The sequence below is a fragment of the Carettochelys insculpta genome, chromosome 12 (genome assembly GCF_033958435.1).
Source record: "Carettochelys insculpta isolate YL-2023 chromosome 12, ASM3395843v1, whole genome shotgun sequence".
Lineage (NCBI taxonomy): Eukaryota > Metazoa > Chordata > Testudines > Carettochelyidae > Carettochelys > Carettochelys insculpta.
In genome coordinates, this window is record NC_134148.1 from 35,580,073 (window position 1) to 35,598,125 (window position 18,053).

An 18,053-nucleotide genomic window follows, 5' to 3' on the forward strand; every position below is an offset into this window, starting at 1 on the left:
TTTTTCCATAACAAGACTTCAGGTCTTGCTTGCAGCCCTGATGTTTTGTGTTCCTGAATATGACCTTTAATGCTAAGGGGGCTGATAGGCTTGAAGGCAATGTAAACATGAAGTGTTGCACATGCATCCGTCACAGCATTTAAAGATTCTATTAATCTGATGTCTCAATTGTCATTGAGATTAGAAAACAGGTGAGCCTTTGTTCCCACAGTCTGGGCACACTTTTAAAAGAGTGGCACAGCTTGTTTGATTTTTGCACATTATGCTGTTGATATGCCATGGAAAGCAGCATGACTTGGTGCAGGTGACTCTGTAGGGTCAAAAGATGAGGGGAGCTAATCCTCTTCTAAATCTGCTGTCATATTACTCCAAAGTGCCTAAATCTCTTCTTAACATGAAATTTAGGCTCCTAAATCATTTCAAGGGTTGCAGTGCTAAGTATACCAATGCCTAAATAGCCTTAAACATCTGGCTCTTAATTGCATACATAATTAATCTGTGTGAGTGGCCCCATTGACATCCATAGGACTGCACACATGCTTAAGTGCTTCCATAGATCAGGAACTTACCGCCTTGCACATTTTGCTGAAAAAACACAAAATAAAACAGAGTGAAACAGGGAAAGGCAGGAGGGGCAAAAAAACTGGGGAAAGGGTTGGGTTTTCAAAACATGCTTTTGAGAATGCTGTCTGGCTAAATTGTCACAGAGCAAAGAAGGTCTTTCTGATGCACACAGAACGCATCTTATTTATAAATAAGGTTTCTTCTTGGGGGACTGCATTAGCAAAAGCTCCAATATGACAGCTCCATTTGCCATGCTTATGTGAAATCCAATGCAAAAAACACATTTCAAATGCAACAGGGTACAAGACAAGCCACCAGAATTTGAGGGCTTCACTTTTCATCCCTGCACACATCAGCTTCCGTTTGGTTTCTTGTTAGCATATCCCAAAACAAATCTGAGTGCTTTCATCTGGTCAGAGAGTTCTCTGTGTTATTTTAGTGAGCAGGTAAACCGCTCAGGGAATGTAACAGCTCCCTCACCCTCTCTAAAACCCTATCAACATTCCAGTACACAATAGATTTTTTTCTGGTAGTGACGCCTATGAAGTTATTTACTGAGTCAATTAACAAATGATAACCTCCCATTGTTCAATCATCAATAAACCAATTGTGTTAATACTATCTTGGAATGTTCTCCACTATTTACTTTAATGTTGTTGACTCTAGGCACTTAAAAAAGCCAGCGCCCTCGAGTTTCACTTGATTAGAGGTAAATGGATTTCCTAGTAGCCATTAATAAATTATTTTGGAAAATATTTAAGTTTCTCTGAGTTTAATCACTTTCTGAACATTAAAAACTGCATCTCATGGTTTTTGATTACTGACAATGATTAACACATGCTTATAATTTTGTCCTTTAACTCTTATTATTGTTATTATTAAAGTTCCCCCAATTGTGCTTGCTTTACAGCTGTCTATCATTAGAGTACTTTAACTTTCTGATTGTGTTTATTGTCTTATAATAAGACAGAAGGGGTTGGCCCAGGAAGTTTACAATCCCTAGTTCAGGTACTGCTACCCTTTCTTTCTCTGAGTGGCACTTTGTTCCACTAGTCATAATAGTGTCATTGATTTCAAGTTTGGGATCTGTAACAGCAACGAAGGGTCCTGTGGCACCTTATAGACTAACAGAAAAGTTTTGAGCATGAGCTTTCGTGAGCACAGACTCACTTCCATGACTCATTTATTAATGTGCATCTGCACAAATATGTCTGTTAAGCAGAGTACTACTTTGGTCTGAAGAAGTGGGTCTGTCCCACGAAAGCTCACCTAATAAACTATTTTGCTAGTCTTTAAAGTGCTACTTGACTGCTTTTTTTTTTATTCCACAAGGAGTGTGATTGATATCAGTGAAGTAAGATATTGCTCAACATGAGCAAGGATTGTGCAATCTCACCTAAATAGACAGCCAAAAAAGAAAAAGAGCAATGCAGAAAGCCAGTCACACCTCACAAAACTTCTTCCTGTAGACCGGTCCTTGCACCAGACTTGTTCCTCAGGATGGCAGAAAATTAAGATTAATAAGGCATTGTAACCTGCTCAGATCTGTCCAACAGACATGCCTTTAGGGCACAATTTGTGAGTTTTCCTTCACATACACGACAAAGAAAAGCATTTTTTTTTAAATATAAGTTAAGCTTCTGGTGCAGTCACATGACTTCTGGACCAGAGACCTTGAAAAAAATTGATGTTACCAACACCAAATTAGCAAAAAGGAAGTCACTTTAAGAAATCATGAATACCATCAATTTCATTCTGATGCCATATTACCTTCAAGGAAGTAAAGTCATTGTTTCACATATTATCCCTTTGTTTCTGAAGTCAATAGCCTTTGACAGTGAATTGAATATTATCCTTCTGCAGAAAGCATCTAACTCTGTTTGTCTTTTGATGACGACTAGTGATTTTAAGATGTACATTATTAAATATCTGTTAGTCTATAAGGTTCCACAGGACTTGTTGTTCATGACTACTCAGTAATAAATGAAAACTATCATTGTTCACTTTCACCTCCTTGTGATGTATTGTCTACTTCAGGGTTTGTTGAAAACAGTCAGGGAAGCTGATAAGAACATTTGAATGAAAAAAACAGACTTCTAACAGAGTCTTCAATGACCCTGTAAAGGTAGACATAAGGGATAGATACTTCACATGATCATAGAGCTCTTGTAGAGAGATTCATCCCATATAGCTCTGTACTAGGTGAAGCTAGTGCTTCTGTAAAGCAAGGGGAATTGAACGCGCAACCTTAGGGGCTAAAGCCTTGTGCTTCTACCTCGTGAGCTAAAAGCCCCAGGGCCCTTATTTAAGGCTGTAGAATAGACTTCAATCTCCCTTGTCAGTGATCTCTTTGTCTCTGGGTTACACTTCCTTTATCCACATGCTGGACAGGGAGGCCTAACTTGTCTCCTGTCTGTCATTGCCTTTATGGGCAATGCCAGCAAACAGCTGGGATGCAAGATTGCCATTGGCACACCCTCGTCTTCTCAAAGAACATACCACTGCCTGCCCAAACCATCTCCTGTATTAGGGCTTCTTTCAGGGAAGGTATGACAAACCTAGGTGTCCTGTGCTGAGTCCTTTGTGTTTTAAATCTCCCCCCACCGGGTGTATCTTCCCTTTAGGATATTTAAGTCAGGTCAGCTCAAGAGAATCAAACAGGTGCAAATGCTCTATAAAAGGATCCATCATAAACAGTGGCAAGCAATATTCTGCTCTGCCATATTCAATTCCATGGAGTATGACTCAGATTTCCACATGATTTGAATTAAAAGGGACTCTCTCTTCCTTGAGGATGAACCTCAGTGACACCACTGACCTTGTGGAAAATTTCAGACCCAGGTCCAATCTTCTCCATGAAAATGTATTTTTCTGTATAAGCCCCATGAGCCTAAACCTGGGTTAGAATAAGTTTTCTGGGAAAAGATATCAAAGTTGGGTAATTGGAGAAGATAGTTATTTGTGTGGATTATCTTCATATTGGAACTGTATGGAACTGCTCCATGTAGATGGTATGCATTTTAAAAACATTAAATATTTAATTGACTTATATGTTAAAGTATATGAAGATAAAGGAATGCTTTGCAGAGGACTATTACCTTTGAGACATGGCTTTTGTTTCATAAACTAAGATATGCTAAGCTATCTCAGTCTTACAAGGAGACCTATAAGGAAGATCTAGGTGCTGCCAGAAATGCTGCGTGATATTTTATGCATTGTCCTCTGAGTCAGCACTCAGTTTCCTACCATGATAATAAGAAATGCTGAGGTATGGGTTTTCAAATGAGATTTTTTTTTAAATATCTTATCATTTTTGTTTATTCATGGTTCCATTGTGTGTTTTGTAAGAAACCTAGAGTTGACCCCAGTGTCCTGGGGATGTTAAAAATGAGTAAGTATGTTGGCAACCCATGTCTCCTAGGGACCTTAGGAGGTCATCTAGTCCAGCCCCCTACCCTCTTGGTAGGAGCAAGCACCAGCCCTGGCCTCTATTTACCCCAATCCCTAAATGACCTACCTTAAAGGACTGAACTCAGAACCCTGGGTTTTGTAAGGCAATACTCAAACCACTGAGCTATCCACCTCAAGCAACAGAGGTACATACTCCCTAAATTCTCCCTGCAGTTTCAATTGGCTATGATGTGCTTCTTCAGCTGCAGTCCTGTTGTCTAATGTTACTGCACACAGCCAAACCCACAGCTGGTGCTACCAAGGTGCCAGTACTCAGTACAGACAAGTACCAGCACAAAAAAGCACCAACTCTTACTTAAGGACAGGAATATGTTAATCTTTGAAAATATTGACATAAAAAGCCAGTTTCAAATCTACAAATGAAAATACAATATTTCAGTGGGACATGTCCTAGTCGAGGAGGGTAGAGGACCAAGCAAATAAAAAAAGCAGCCCACATCTCTAATCTTGCTAACAGCTAGGGAGAGACCATCATGCATAACATTTCTAAGGGGAAATGCTTTCCTTTTTGTTTTTAACTGAGCTTCCGATTGTCTGTTTAAATTAGACTAATGTAATTATCAAAAACCAAAGATACACAGTGATGGGTAAAATTAAGGGTCACCCATTGCAGCCTTAATCCAGCTGTATTGCCTAATCTAAGATTTAGCCATTAGGAGGAAAGTGTGTGGAATAGAAATGTCTTGCCAGTATCAGGGTTAATATATACTGACTGCCTAACTAGAGATAAATCCTGCAGACTTATTTGAATATGGAAGTGCTTAACAATGACATTTTGAGTAAAATGTGTTCCATTCTCCAGGACTAAATCCTAGTCCAGAGTTATGGGTTGGGTGGGTTTGGAGTTTTAGTTTTCAATACAAAAGTGACAAAACCTTATAGTAAGATTATTTCTTCCAGATTTTCTCACTCAGAACTGTTGACTTAAATTCCTTCACTTAAAATTCTGTGGATTGGAATCCTCACAAAATGACAGTATTTACATTTTGATTGTCTATTAAACAAAAAAAATCTCTGAAGAGTTATTTAGGTAGTCATAAGCTATAAAGAGTATTTTGATGCTTTAAAAAAATTGACATTTACAGGCCAAGAGACTGGTACATAGTTGCAAAGGTCATCAATGAGTAAACAGACATTAATGGTTAGCTGGATGACTAGTACATAAACAGGTCATATTAATAATTAACACAGGAAAATGGTCAGTTTACAGCAAGCTCATGAAAACAGTGGATAGAAGTCACATTGGGAAGGGCAAGGACCAATATTTAAAGGCATCTGGAAATAAATCTAGAGGAAACCTAATTTTTAAGAGATAAATTTGTCGGTCTTTCTTGCCCTTGCCTTCCTAACGTGTTTTTTTCAAATTCAGACAGCCAAAGTTATTTGAGTCATTGTTTAAAAAGTGTTGCATGGCTATATATTGTGAAGTTGATTCTTATCCTAAGTCCACAATGTTCTCTTGTTGACAACTTTGTAGAACATGAAATAAAGAATAGATTTCATCTCCAAATTTATGTTTTTAAAACATAGTCCCTTCTTCAGATAACACCTGAAAAATGTATTAAAACATATAAATGTTGGAGTTTAGTACCCTTTGATGCTGATCACAGGACCAGTGTAGTGATTGTCAGCAAAATGTGTTTTAATTGCCAATGGTAAAAGTTTTGCCCAGATTTTAAAAAAGGCATTCTCAGCGATTCTCTCTCAAATATGCCTTAAGGAATGAGCTTTTGTCCATTTCACTCAACTGTAGCTTTCCTATCCAGCACGACTGAGTTTTCCCCCTGTAATGAACATAATGTAAAACTTGAGGAATGAATGCTCACACAGGACGGAATGTTGAGCATCATAACATGTATGTCAGATTCTATATGTATGTGTGCAAAAACATTTGTAAAGATAAATATTCCTTTGAATCTTAAGTGCATTGTACCCAGTATGACATACTCATCTTAAGTTAAAGTAGATCTCATGTTACATCATCAAAATGAAAAGATTTCTGATGGTTGGGTTGGTGAACTAGGCATGCAGTTATATACCAATAATACTTCGGTAGAAAGTCATGGCTGACCAATATGGTTATTTTGAAATAGTAAGATGTAGTCAACTCTGCCCTATCTCATGAGACTTTATCAGAGTCTATTTTCATAGTATGAAAAAAATCACAATGGCCAAATCGAAGATTACTAATAAGGCACTGAAATGCGTATTCAGCGCCTCATCAGCATGCTACTGGCCGTGGCTCTTCAAAATTGCCGCGTTCCTCTCCTGTGCGGCTCGTCCAGATGGGTCCTTTTTGAAAGGACCCTGCCAACTTCAAAATCCCCTTATTCCTATCAGCTCATAGGAATAAGGGGATTCCGAAGTTGGCAGGGTCCTTTCGAAAAGGATCCCCATCTGGACAAGCAACACAGGAGCGAAACACGGCAATTTTGAAGTGCCGCAGCCAGCAGCATGCCAATGAGGTGCTGAATATGCCTTTCAATGCCTCATTAGTAATCTTCGATTTGGCCATTTCGAAGTTTTGTGCCAGTGTAGACATGACCAATGTGTTATAAATGTGCATGGTCAGATATTTATTTCAATTTAAAATATATAAAATGATGCCAATTCCAGGCTCAAGATTCCATGAAACAATATTAACAATGCAATCTGTATAGCAGTTTAGGGACAATTTTTGGCTTTTAAACTGAACCATGCTGACTATGGACAAATCTGTGGAAAGAGCACGCTAACAAGGTGAGACCATGTTGCTCTTAATGCCAGCTTCTGAGTGCCAGCCAGTGTACAGAGGGCCCTTGAAACACACTTACTATATCCCTTTAGAAAAAGCAGTCAAGTAGCACTTTAAAGACTAGCAAAATAGTTTATTGGGTGAGCTTTCGTGGGACAGACCCACTTCTTCAGACCATAGCCAGACCAGAACAGACTCAATATTTAAGGCACAGAGAACCAAAAACAGTAAGCAAGGGAGTTTGGCCAACAATATGGTTCCCCAGAGCCTTGCAATCACCTGAGCCAAAAGCTACTTAAGTCAGTAGGAGTCTTTCCACCTCTTTCAATGGGCTTTGGATCAAGTCCAAGGAGTACAAGCCTTCCATTCAGCAGTGCAGGAATAAAGAAGAAACGTGTATCTGTGTCTTCCTTCTTCCTTGTGCAGACATTCATCCAATCTCTTGTTTGTGTCTGTATTTAGTTGAATTTGGGAGTGCTAATTTAAAATGTGGGTAAGAGGCAACTCCACCTAATAGGTGGAGCAAAGGACAGGGAATCAGTGCACCTGAGTTCTCCCTCCAGCTCTGACAATGATTCCATATGTGACTGTCAGGAAGTCATGTAATCTGTAAGCATCTCAGCTTTCCCCTGTGTAAAATGTATATAATAGTCATCTGCCTTGCAGTGGTGTTGTGAAGCTTAATTAATTAATGTTTGTGATGTGCTTTTAGTGCCATGTGCTCCACTATTCATTATTATTATTATTATTATTATTAAGTCATTTCTAAACAAAGTGAGCTCAGATCAAATTCATGCATCTCTGAAATTTGCTATTTGTTAAGACCTGGATCCAGATCTGAACCTTACAGTGAAGGCCAGGCCAAAGGTGTGCCTAGCTCTTTGGCAGGCCAGGGCAGAAAATGTTTTCAACAAGCCCCCTTCATCTTCTGCCCCGAATAGTGGAGAAAGAAAAAAACAACTGAGCATCAGAGCAAAGCAGCATCCTGCAGCTGCTACATCTGCTCACCCATCCCTACCTAGAACCAGGCCTGGGCCCACCTGCAGCTCTAACTAGCATTGTCCCATGCAATAAAACATCCTTGCAGTTGGCTTATGTCAGTGATGCAAATGAGTCAATAACCTTCTGAAGTCCAACTTCAGAAGTCAATTGAACTACAGAACAGTATTGAGCAATTAGATCATCTTTACAAGTTAGCACATTACATGCATGCTGCTGAGTTTATGTAATGACTAATATTATTTGGTTTTGGCATCCTAATTCTCAGCAGTTATTTCTCCTTGCTGTTAGTGAATAGATTTTTGTTTTTCCCATACCTCAAAAGTACATCTTCACTTATCACTTATTACAGAAGGTTCATTTCAAAGGGAAAATGGTCCCACTTTTGATATCCATCAACACAGTGTAGAGATTTACCAGGAAAACATTTGTAATGTCTGTATCATAACAATACATACTGACGACATGTTTCTGAAACACGGAAGATTTATTCTCCCAAAGGATCAATAAATCTTGATATCCACCTCAAGAGAAGTCCATGCTTGCTTGGTGTTTTTATAAATAAAGCATAATGCTGTCTGTTTGTTCAGAGTTCTCATTCAGTGTAATCACTGGTTTCTCAAAACACTTCTAATGGTTACACTTTAATACATGATCTGTTTCTCTGTGCTTAAATCTTTATTTCTTTATCTTTCTTTCCAGACAAATGTGTTTCTTTTAATGTCAATTTAGCTACAGTTTTCCATATTCTTTAAACTATCCATGTTATTCTTTAATACCATGCAGCATGATAATACAATTTTTATATAGAGAAATATTTTAGCTTTTGACAGAAACAGGGTGACTGAGTACAAAACATTTTAGCTGTATTGCTTGGAATATCTTAGAAGTGCAGAGAATTGGAAAGCACACATGGTAACACACTGTAACAGATGTAAAGAACAGTGTTACATGGCATCATGATCAACAGTTGAGGTCCTAGCTTATTTGAAGGAACCTTGCTTTCTATATAGGTGAGGACACATGGAAATAGTGTTTTTCTACACATGCTGTAAAGCAGCAGGAGTTGTGGCAGCAACAGCAAGCCTACTTCTTTGACTCCCTGGACTACAAGGTGCAGCATGACTTAGGCCCCGTGAAAGGCTAGACCAACCCAGAGTAGAGATAGGGATAGATGATCCACCATTGTATAGACCCTAAAGTCCTTCCATCTTCAGATGAGGAATTCTGGGATCTTGGAAGCTAACGCCAGCCATTAAGCTGGCATAAGAGTGGTTCAGTTTTTTTCCTGAGACCTCATTGCTCCATTGAAATAACTGAAATGTGTACAGAGGACTTCATTTTCATCCTGCAGCCCCTTCTCAGGTAATTCTCCTGGTGTCAATAAGTTCACTCTGAGGAGGATCAGGCCCAGTGCAGATCAGGCCCAAATGATGGTCATCAATGATCTTAACATAGAAAAAAATAACCCAAACCACTGACTATCTCCATCACAATGAGAAACTCCAGTGCCGTGTAGAAATGTTTGAATAAAAACTCTCATTCGTGATAATCAGAAAAAGAAAATTCAGGCAGTGATATAAAAATTCAAAGATTACAAAGTGGTATATGCAGAAGAATAAAATGCAATGGCATAGTCACTGTTGTTTTTAAAAGCTTTGATCCACTTGAAATGGCTTTGTTATTAGTAATTCTTAATGCATGAGATAGCAGGTTAGAATAAATCTTTAAGTAATTCAAAACAAGGACTCTTCAGTAAATAGTTGAAATTAAAGGGGGAGTTAGAGTCATCTGGTTTCCATTAGGATGATAAAATAGTTCGCTTGAAACCTTTTACAAGATGCTTTGTTACTGGGAGGTGTCTGTGCATCTCACTCCATCACTAGCCATTTGACACAACATAAAAGGCTTCAAAAGCCGCACTAGGCCTCTTAATCAAAAACTAATTGTAATAGATATTGGGGAGTGTTAACACTGTGACCGCTAGGTTGTATCTGTGCTATATAAGCAGGAGTGAACATTAAACACAACCCTGAGTTGATAGGGCTTATCTGAATTTCAGAGTTAAGTGCTAAGTACTGCAGGCCAGTATCTCCAAGCTATTGCTTTGTACCACTTTTGCAGTTAACTGCATTGCAGAACTTCACCTTCCTAATGAAATTTATAGCATTGTCAGAGAACTGGGGAGCCTCCTGAAGATATAGTTTCAGTTTACAAGAGTTCAGTGAAAACGCAAAGATACAAAGAAAATATCCCAGTGGGTATTTCAGAACCTAATGCATTTGCTTAGAGAGGTTAAAAAAGATTGACCTTTTTCAAATCTTATTGATTATACTACTGGCAAAATAAGGGGCTTCCCAAAGGATGGACAACTTCAAAATAGTCCCTAAATTCATGTAACCTCCTCATACACCAACCCTGTTCATCACTTTACAAACGTTCATGTGAGTACTTATTGTGTGCCTGTGAACAATGTTATTGATTTTACTGAATTCAGAGTGGGATTGTCATTGCTGTTGTAATTTAATTCATGCATGTTCCTCATAATGTAGGACTTTAATTTTACACATTATCGCACCGTTACAAACCTGGGTCACATTTGCTGCTGGTATATATGAAATGGAGTCAACAGGAATTGAGATATTGCTGTGATGAGTGTGGTGAAAGACCGTACACAGAATCAAAGGATAGCAATTTACACCATCTGCAGATCTGGCCCCGAGTGTAAAATATCTTCACGACACAAAATATATTAAAACCCTGCTGTTGTTTTTTCTCATGAGCTCATTATGTATACTCTAACCTGTACGCTAGTAAAATCTCCAGACAGCTGTGTTCTTTTTTACTCCGATTTCAAACAATATAATTAAAAAAGCATTTGCTGAAACGTAGACACTTCTACCATGTACGCTGGCACAATCCAACGTAGGCTAGTCTGTAAAGACCAGATTAGTATCTGTAAAGCAAAAGCTTTTATTCTATAAAAGAACATTCAAAAGAAAATCTCAACCTTTCTTGCTGAAGAATAAGCTTTATTTGCAAACCCCATAATTATCTTAAAATGTTCTGAGTAACTGGTGAGAGCTGCAAATGTTAAAACAAAACATAAGGAAACGTTCTGGGACATTTAAATGGAGGTAGATAAAGATGGTGTTCTATTCCTCCCCATTAGTTTGCTATATAAATGGGAAGACATTACAGAGTTTGAAATTTAATTAACGTAATTGACTGAATTGCATTTTGCAGTAGTTATTGTCATTAGCAGCCTTGACCCCTCTGTCAAAAGGATGTGCTAGTGATTACTTCCAAGGGGTATTTATTATGAATATTAAGCTCTTCAATAAGTGCCATCAACATATTAAAATTCATTTCAACCACTTTTGTAGAAGACTGTAAATGCAACTAGTTGCAAGGGGGAGGTGTCCAAATCATTTAATCTTGATTCACATGTTGTCAAATCAGAAATAAAATGGAGCGGGGGAATGGAGAAAATATAATGAAACAGGTATGGGAAATAGTGTCATGAAAATGTGCTTAAAGAGCACTCAATTTTCAATGTAATCCAGGCTGTACAATCCGGAACACTGATGACTCTGCTGTTTAAAGCATGTTTTTATATAGTCTTGCTTTGTATCTTTGGTGCAGTCTGATTCTTCAAGCTATGTTAATTTACGTTTGGTTCTTTTTACTGACTGCATAAGTGTATAATTCAGGTGGGCCAGAATTCATAGGGTATCTGGCTCACAGGTGTTCTTAGCTGTGTCACTTATACCCACAACAAACAATTCAGTCTGGTATTTGATACCCCAAATTGTATCAGTCAAGCACCTGCCTTGGGTAGGGGGGAGAGCACACCTATTAATTACACTTCCAGGGTACATGACAGGCTGTGTAGAGTTACATCATTCTCTATTATGTTGTAACAGCTTAGATGATGCAGCTTTTTCTATTCAACACAGCTCCTTCATCTGACTGAGAAAAAGTGAAGTGTGGAGACGAGAGGGGATTGGAAAAGAAAGAAAAGAGAACTTGACAAAGGAAGAACAAAAACCAGGAATTCCTCCTACCCTCTTTACCATTCACCATGTGCTGGAGATAGTGTTTGAATATTAGCTACCTCCTGCATGCTCCCAACAATGCAAACACTGAGATTCCCACAACTGTGAGCTAGTCTCAGGCCTCTTTGGCTCTAACATCACCATTCCCTGATCAGCCTCCCTTTCCCCCCCAACCCCCAAACACACTTCTGTTCTTTGAGCTTCTTTCTGCTCTTTGCAACCAGGCCACTGCTTTGCACTGCTAAGTACAACTTGTGCTGAAGTAAACACTTGACTAAAGATATGCCAAGCACATATAAAACTGGAACCTCAAGGTTAGCTAAGGCTCTCAAATGCATCTTCTCTTGTCCTTCTGAATTACAGGGACATGATCCCTCAGTGTCCTAATTCAGTTTTCTGTGAGAAAAAAGAAATTCTACTTCATAATATTTTCTGTAAATTTTGTGTTACCCTATTCAGGTGCAAGAACCAATCTCAAACCACTGAACCATCATCTTTCAGACATAACTGCTCATGGAAGAATAAATGCGGGGTTAAGGGTCAGATCATCCTGATTTCTAATCCAGTCTCTACTATTTCCTCAGTGAACAGGATATGTCTACACTTAGGGGAAGATGGACCCCCGGCAGTCAGTCTTCCAGGGTTCAATTTAGCATGCCTAATTGGTATGCACTAAATCGAACTGTCATGGCACCACGGTCAAACCTAGTACTCCTGGCAGTCCCAAAGAGTAAGGGAAGTCAATGGGAGAGTTACTTCCATTGACTTCCTGCTGTCTGGACTCTGGCAAAAAATCAATTTTAGATAAGTCAACTCCAGCTGCGCAATTCTTGTAGCTGGATTTGTTTATCTAAAAATCACTTTTACCTCCTAGTGTAGACCTGGCCTGAGTCACTTCTTTTCTGTACCTCCATTTCCACATCTGTAAAACAGAGATAATAATACATTCCCTCTCACTTCACAGGGGCTTTGAGAGTTTAGCTACTTAATCCAGACTGTGCGTTGCACATATAAAACTGTGATTGCTAAGCATTATTAACATACCACTGGGGCAGATTTGAACTGGTGGCCTGGAAGTAAAAAAAGCAAATTCTAAATACTCTCCCAAGTAAAATGAAAAGACAAATCCTTTCTATGTCTGAAAACTGACAAAATACTTAAGCTGCCTGATCCATACAAATCTCAGTGGTGTAACTAACGAGGGTAAATAGTCAGAACTATATTTTTAATTAGTTTGGCAGCACCTGCTAACACAATAGTTCCATTTGTGCCACTTCTAGAGGTGAAGGAAAGAAAATTCTCCTGTTTCTGTTGAAACCATGAACATGATCTTGATTTTTATTTTTTACATATCCATCTCTGTTGAAAGGGATTTTGGTGTGGATTAGTCAAGCAGTACCCTCTGTTCCATCAAGTCCTTTATATAGTCATATTTTCCAACTTGCAAGCCTAATTTTAGAGGCAAAAATGTCTCCAGTGTGAAAGACATTTTTATTTATTTGTATTACTAGGAAACAGTCATGAATGTTGTGGTGGTCAAACACAGAACAAAATGGCACAGATAAGAAAAATGAGGGCTAAAAATAGCTCAGTTAATTGCAGTACAGGTTGAACCTCTTTAATCTGGAACTCTCTGGTACAGCAACATCCATAATTTGGCATGATTTTTGTTAGTCAGACAACCACTTAACATGGGTGAGGCCACGTTTCCTGTGGTCCCAAAAAGTTTGTTTCCAGCCATCAACACTGGCTCACAGTGTTCTGTGCTGTTATTTAGCAATAATTTACTCCTAAATGTCTTCTAAAAGCACAGTAAGCAGTGGAGGTGTTGGTAATGTGCTGGTCAATATTGACCTCCCATGGTCCAGAAAATTCTCTCATACGACACTGGTCAGGTTCCAAGGGTGGAGGATGATAGAGGTTCAACCTATACGTAATTTTGCCACATAGACATTGCTATTATGTGCAAGCATCTCTGTTTCATGAGCTGTCTGTACTAATCAGAGGCCATCAATAGCTTGCTGGATCCCCAACTCCTCCACGAAGTCTGTTCCACTGTCATAATTGCTGCCTTTAGGCAAATTCAGCCATACCTCCCAGCTTGTAGAGCAGTGCCAGTAATGGACTGAAAGAATTGGGCTTGTTTAGTTTGGAAAAGAGAAGATTGAGGGGCGACATGATAGCTGTTTTCAGGTATCTAAAAGGGTATCATAAGGAGGAGGGAGAAAACTTGTTCTTTTTGGCCTCTGAGGACAGAACAAGAGGCAATGGACTTAAACTGCAGGAAGGGAGGTTTAGGTTGGACATTAGGAAAAAGTTCCTAACTGTCAGGGTGGTCAAACAGTGGAATAAATTGCCAAGGGAGGTTGTGAAATCTCCGTCGCTGGAGATATTTAAGAACAGGTTAGATAGATGTCTATCAGGGATGGTTTAGACAGTACTTGGTCCTGCCATTAGGGCAGGGGGCTGGACTCAATGGCCTCTCGAGGTCCCTTCCAGTCCTAGTATTCTATGATTCTGTGATCCACAGATGGACCAGCCACACAGAGGTTCTCAGTAAAAATGCGTGAATAGTGGATTTTTTTAAAGTTCCATGACAATTCTGGGAAAAAAGTGATTCAAGATGAACCAGAAATGAAATTTTCCAAAACTTCCAGCATATGAAAAAGCTAGAAGAGTTTATTTTGGGAAGAAAATGTCAGAACAAAAACAGTTGATCTTTTTCTCCCAACCCAAACAATTTTGAAAAAAACCTGCATGATTTCAAAGTATTCCAGCATCACCAAATCTGAAACAAAAACATGAAGGAGGCCAAAAAATTTAACCCACCACCTGTTCTCAGTATCCTCACATATATTCCAGGCTTTATTGAGCCGCAAGCTGAAAAGGCAGGATCTGCGCCCACGCCTTCAGGACAGTCAGTGGGCAGCCTAAGAAATAGTTCCTAACAGCTCCTTCCTGCAGGACCACAGAATAGTGGGGGTGGGTAATTAACCCTTTGGGGAGCTGCACAAATGACCATCTTTTATCAACACAAAGGCTGGTTTATATTTCAAACACAATGTTTTGTATTGGAGAGGACACACCTGTTCCTGTCATACAATACCAAACGGATTGCGCTGCTCTAGCATTTCTGCCATCAACGTGGCATGCTATTGCCTTCCGTTTATTGTAGAAGTGCAGCTCCAGTGTCCTTAGTTTGAGGTGAAATCTCTGTGAGCTCCATGCATAAGCAGGTGTGAGAGAGAAGAGAAATGTGGAGGGCATGCTTGCCAACTGAAAGATGGAATGGCATGACCCTTTACAGCCACCATATTGTTGTAAGCTGAGCACCTTAACACTGCAGGGCATGGAGTTTAGTGTGCAAATGGTTAGACTGCCTGGCAGGCTGCCAGAGTTATTCTGTTCTATTCTATTCCAGGCTGCTGTGCCACGAGCATCACTGACATATGAGTGCCTTACTAAATTCTAGAAGTTAGAGCGAAAGGAACTCAGTTTCTCTCTCCTTCTCAAGGGAGAATCAGCAATGCCAGCAGCCAGCCACTATTGCAGATCAGTAATAAACAAGGCACTCCAAGCAAATAAGGTGTCTTAGCTGTGCCCAGGGACTAATGTCCCAGCTCTGGAAAGAAAGAGTCCCGGGCTATCATGAGAACACAAAAATGTCCTGGAGTAAAATGTCCTGGAGTTTCATTTTCCAAAGAGACTGATGAAGTTAAGTGCCTCCATTTTGGGGTGATCATGGACCATCAGAAACAAAAGGAGCAGGACTGGTGGCCACCATGGGCCCCAGGGCTAGGTGTGGGGAGTCACAGCTCAGCACTCCCAGAAGGGATAGGGTCTCAGGTGGAAAGGGAGGGACTGGGGAAGCTGGAGTCGGCACCACCCAGAGCACAGCCTGGCCTCCCCGACAGACCTCAGAGGGGCCCAGCGTAGTACTCCAGCTGTGATTTAAAGGGACCCACCGCCACTGCTGCAGTAGCAGCGAAGGCAGCCAGGAGTCCTGGGCCCCTTTGACTTGCCTGGCTCCCAGGAAATTGCCCCTTTTCCTCCCCTCCTTGCCCCATCAGCAGGCCCAATTTTCAGATGTTGGGTACTTAACACTTCCTGAAAATAAGACCTCTGTAACTTGGACACCAAGTCACTAGCCACTTGGAAGATGAGGGCCACACTGTTGGACTCACATACAGCAGAATCAGGTTCATCAAAAGCCACGACTATTTCTGCCGATGCATTTTTGTTCATTGGTTTGTTTTTAAACCCTTCCCAAAGTCCGGAAGGTGCCACATGGACCAGGATTATCACTTACCCATATTTGTGCCAAATCGAGTCTACCTGAGGCCCTGCACAATCACTCTTTCCTGTCTCCCCTACAGCAAAAATAGAGAAGGGGGACACAATGTACAACATAAGTCAGACTTAGCATTAATCTTCCCAGAGGCCTCTCATTGCTTTGCCAATAAGATGATCTTCCCCATACCACACTTCGATATATTTGACATCTGTCAGAAAACTCAGGTCACACATATCTGTCTGCTGGTAAAACGAGTCATCTTACAGAGTCCTCTAGGCGACTGCTAGGGTCTTTCCAGAAATAATTATTGACATATTGTCAACATATCCAGCCTACCATATTAATAAGAGCCATAAATTACTAGGTTTTTCTCCCCCTTCCTTGCCAGCAGTGAAGTTGTGGATCCAGACATACAAAGTGGCTGTTTTTGTAAGGTAAACATATTACATTTTCTCTTTTACTATGTCTTATTTGAGGGAGTGTCTATATTTCCCTCTTCCTTGCTGTATCCTTTTTACTGCCTCACTATTGCATTGATTTCCCCCCCACATTCAGGACATACAATAATCAATCTCCTAATGCTGCAGCAGGATTTTAAATAAACCTGGATAAATCTTACCTTTTCTGATTTGTTATGCATTGAATGATCCTTGGTAACTCCATTAATGCCAGCTGAGGGATGAATTTGAGCTTTTATGGGTAGCTATACAGACCAGTGTAAGGGAAATCAAACTTTGTGTTTCATGACAAACTTGAGGTTCTGCAGAGTTCAGGAAAACTCTCTGTAAAGCATTCCACCATTGTGCTAAGTATGGTCTAGGGCAGAGAGGCAAAATACAGCCCACAGGCTGGATCTGGCCCACCACACATTCAGATCCAGCTTGCCATGATATTCTGGGCCGCCAATGTCCTGTGTCCCAGTGCAACCCTCAGGTAGGCTCCCTGCCTGCCACTGCCCCACACACTGCACAAAGCAGCCAGCTGCTGGGGACAGCGTGTGTCTCTGCATGGTATGCACCCTATGTTGGGGGTCTCCAAATGCTGCTCCCACCTCTTGCACAATCCTTGCATCTCCCATTGGCTAGAAACTGGCCAATGGCAGTTGCCTGAGCTATGCATGCTTCCTCCAAAGAGGTTCATTGTCCCACACAGAGAAGCGCATGCTGGCCCCAGCAGTTGGCTGCTTTGAGCGGCACGGGGAGATGCAGCAGGCAGGGAGCCATCCCAAAGTTCCTGCTAGGCTGCTGGCCAGAAACAACCTAAGATGAGTGTCTCCTGGCCAGAGCCTGCACTGGGTACAGTCTGCTGCACCCCAACCTCCTGACCCAGGTCACAACCCAAACCCTCTTTCTGCACCCCCTTCAGCAACCTCTCCGTACCAAGTCATGACCCAAACCCTCTGTACCTGCTCCTATGCCCCTCCCCAGGAAAGGATGCTGCTCTGGAACCTACACACCCTTCCAGACCCTGCACCTCAATCCCCTTCCCCAGGTCACAACTCCCCACTTCACCAAACCCCCTCCGAAGCTCCAGACCACCTCCTGCACTCCAATCCCCTACTCACAGCTCCCTCTTGTTCCCAGTCTCCATCCCAGAATGTGCACCCCCGCCAATAATATCACAGAAAAGTGTGAAAACTTACCAAATTCTCACTTTGGCCCCCATCAAAAAGTATTGCTCACCCCTGCTCTAGTTTTACTGTTTGCTTCCTCTGAAACAGGAGGTATTGCCTATTGCTACAGGCCCAAGGGACCAGTGGTGTGATACACAATGGAAAATGTTGTGCGGTTTTCATTGAGTTCTTCAGATGTACAACCCAACTGAGTCACAGAGTTCAAGATCTTCTAATCAGATACAGTACAGGTACCCAGCACCACCCAGTCACGAGCATACTAAACTCCACCACCAAAATTAAACCAAAGTATTAGAGCCC

The 18,053-nt window shown here is 40.7% G+C and overlaps 1 long non-coding RNA gene across 11 annotated transcripts in view; it reads right to left on the reverse strand.

Moving 5' to 3' along the window:
• Positions 1-18,053, reverse strand: part of LOC142019691 (uncharacterized) — a 131,654-nt gene that overhangs the window by 18,198 nt on the left and 95,403 nt on the right. For 8 of the 11 annotated variants that reach the window (XR_012647162.1, XR_012647161.1, XR_012647152.1 and 5 more), the window contains one exon: positions 6,888-16,196. The exons of 1 other annotated variant lie outside the window; for it this stretch is intronic. This is a non-coding gene — a long non-coding RNA (uncharacterized LOC142019691). Of the gene's footprint in view, positions 1-6,887; positions 16,197-18,053 lie in introns of those variants that run through there. 2 more of the 11 variants (XR_012647163.1, XR_012647158.1) reach the window with 2 other exon arrangements.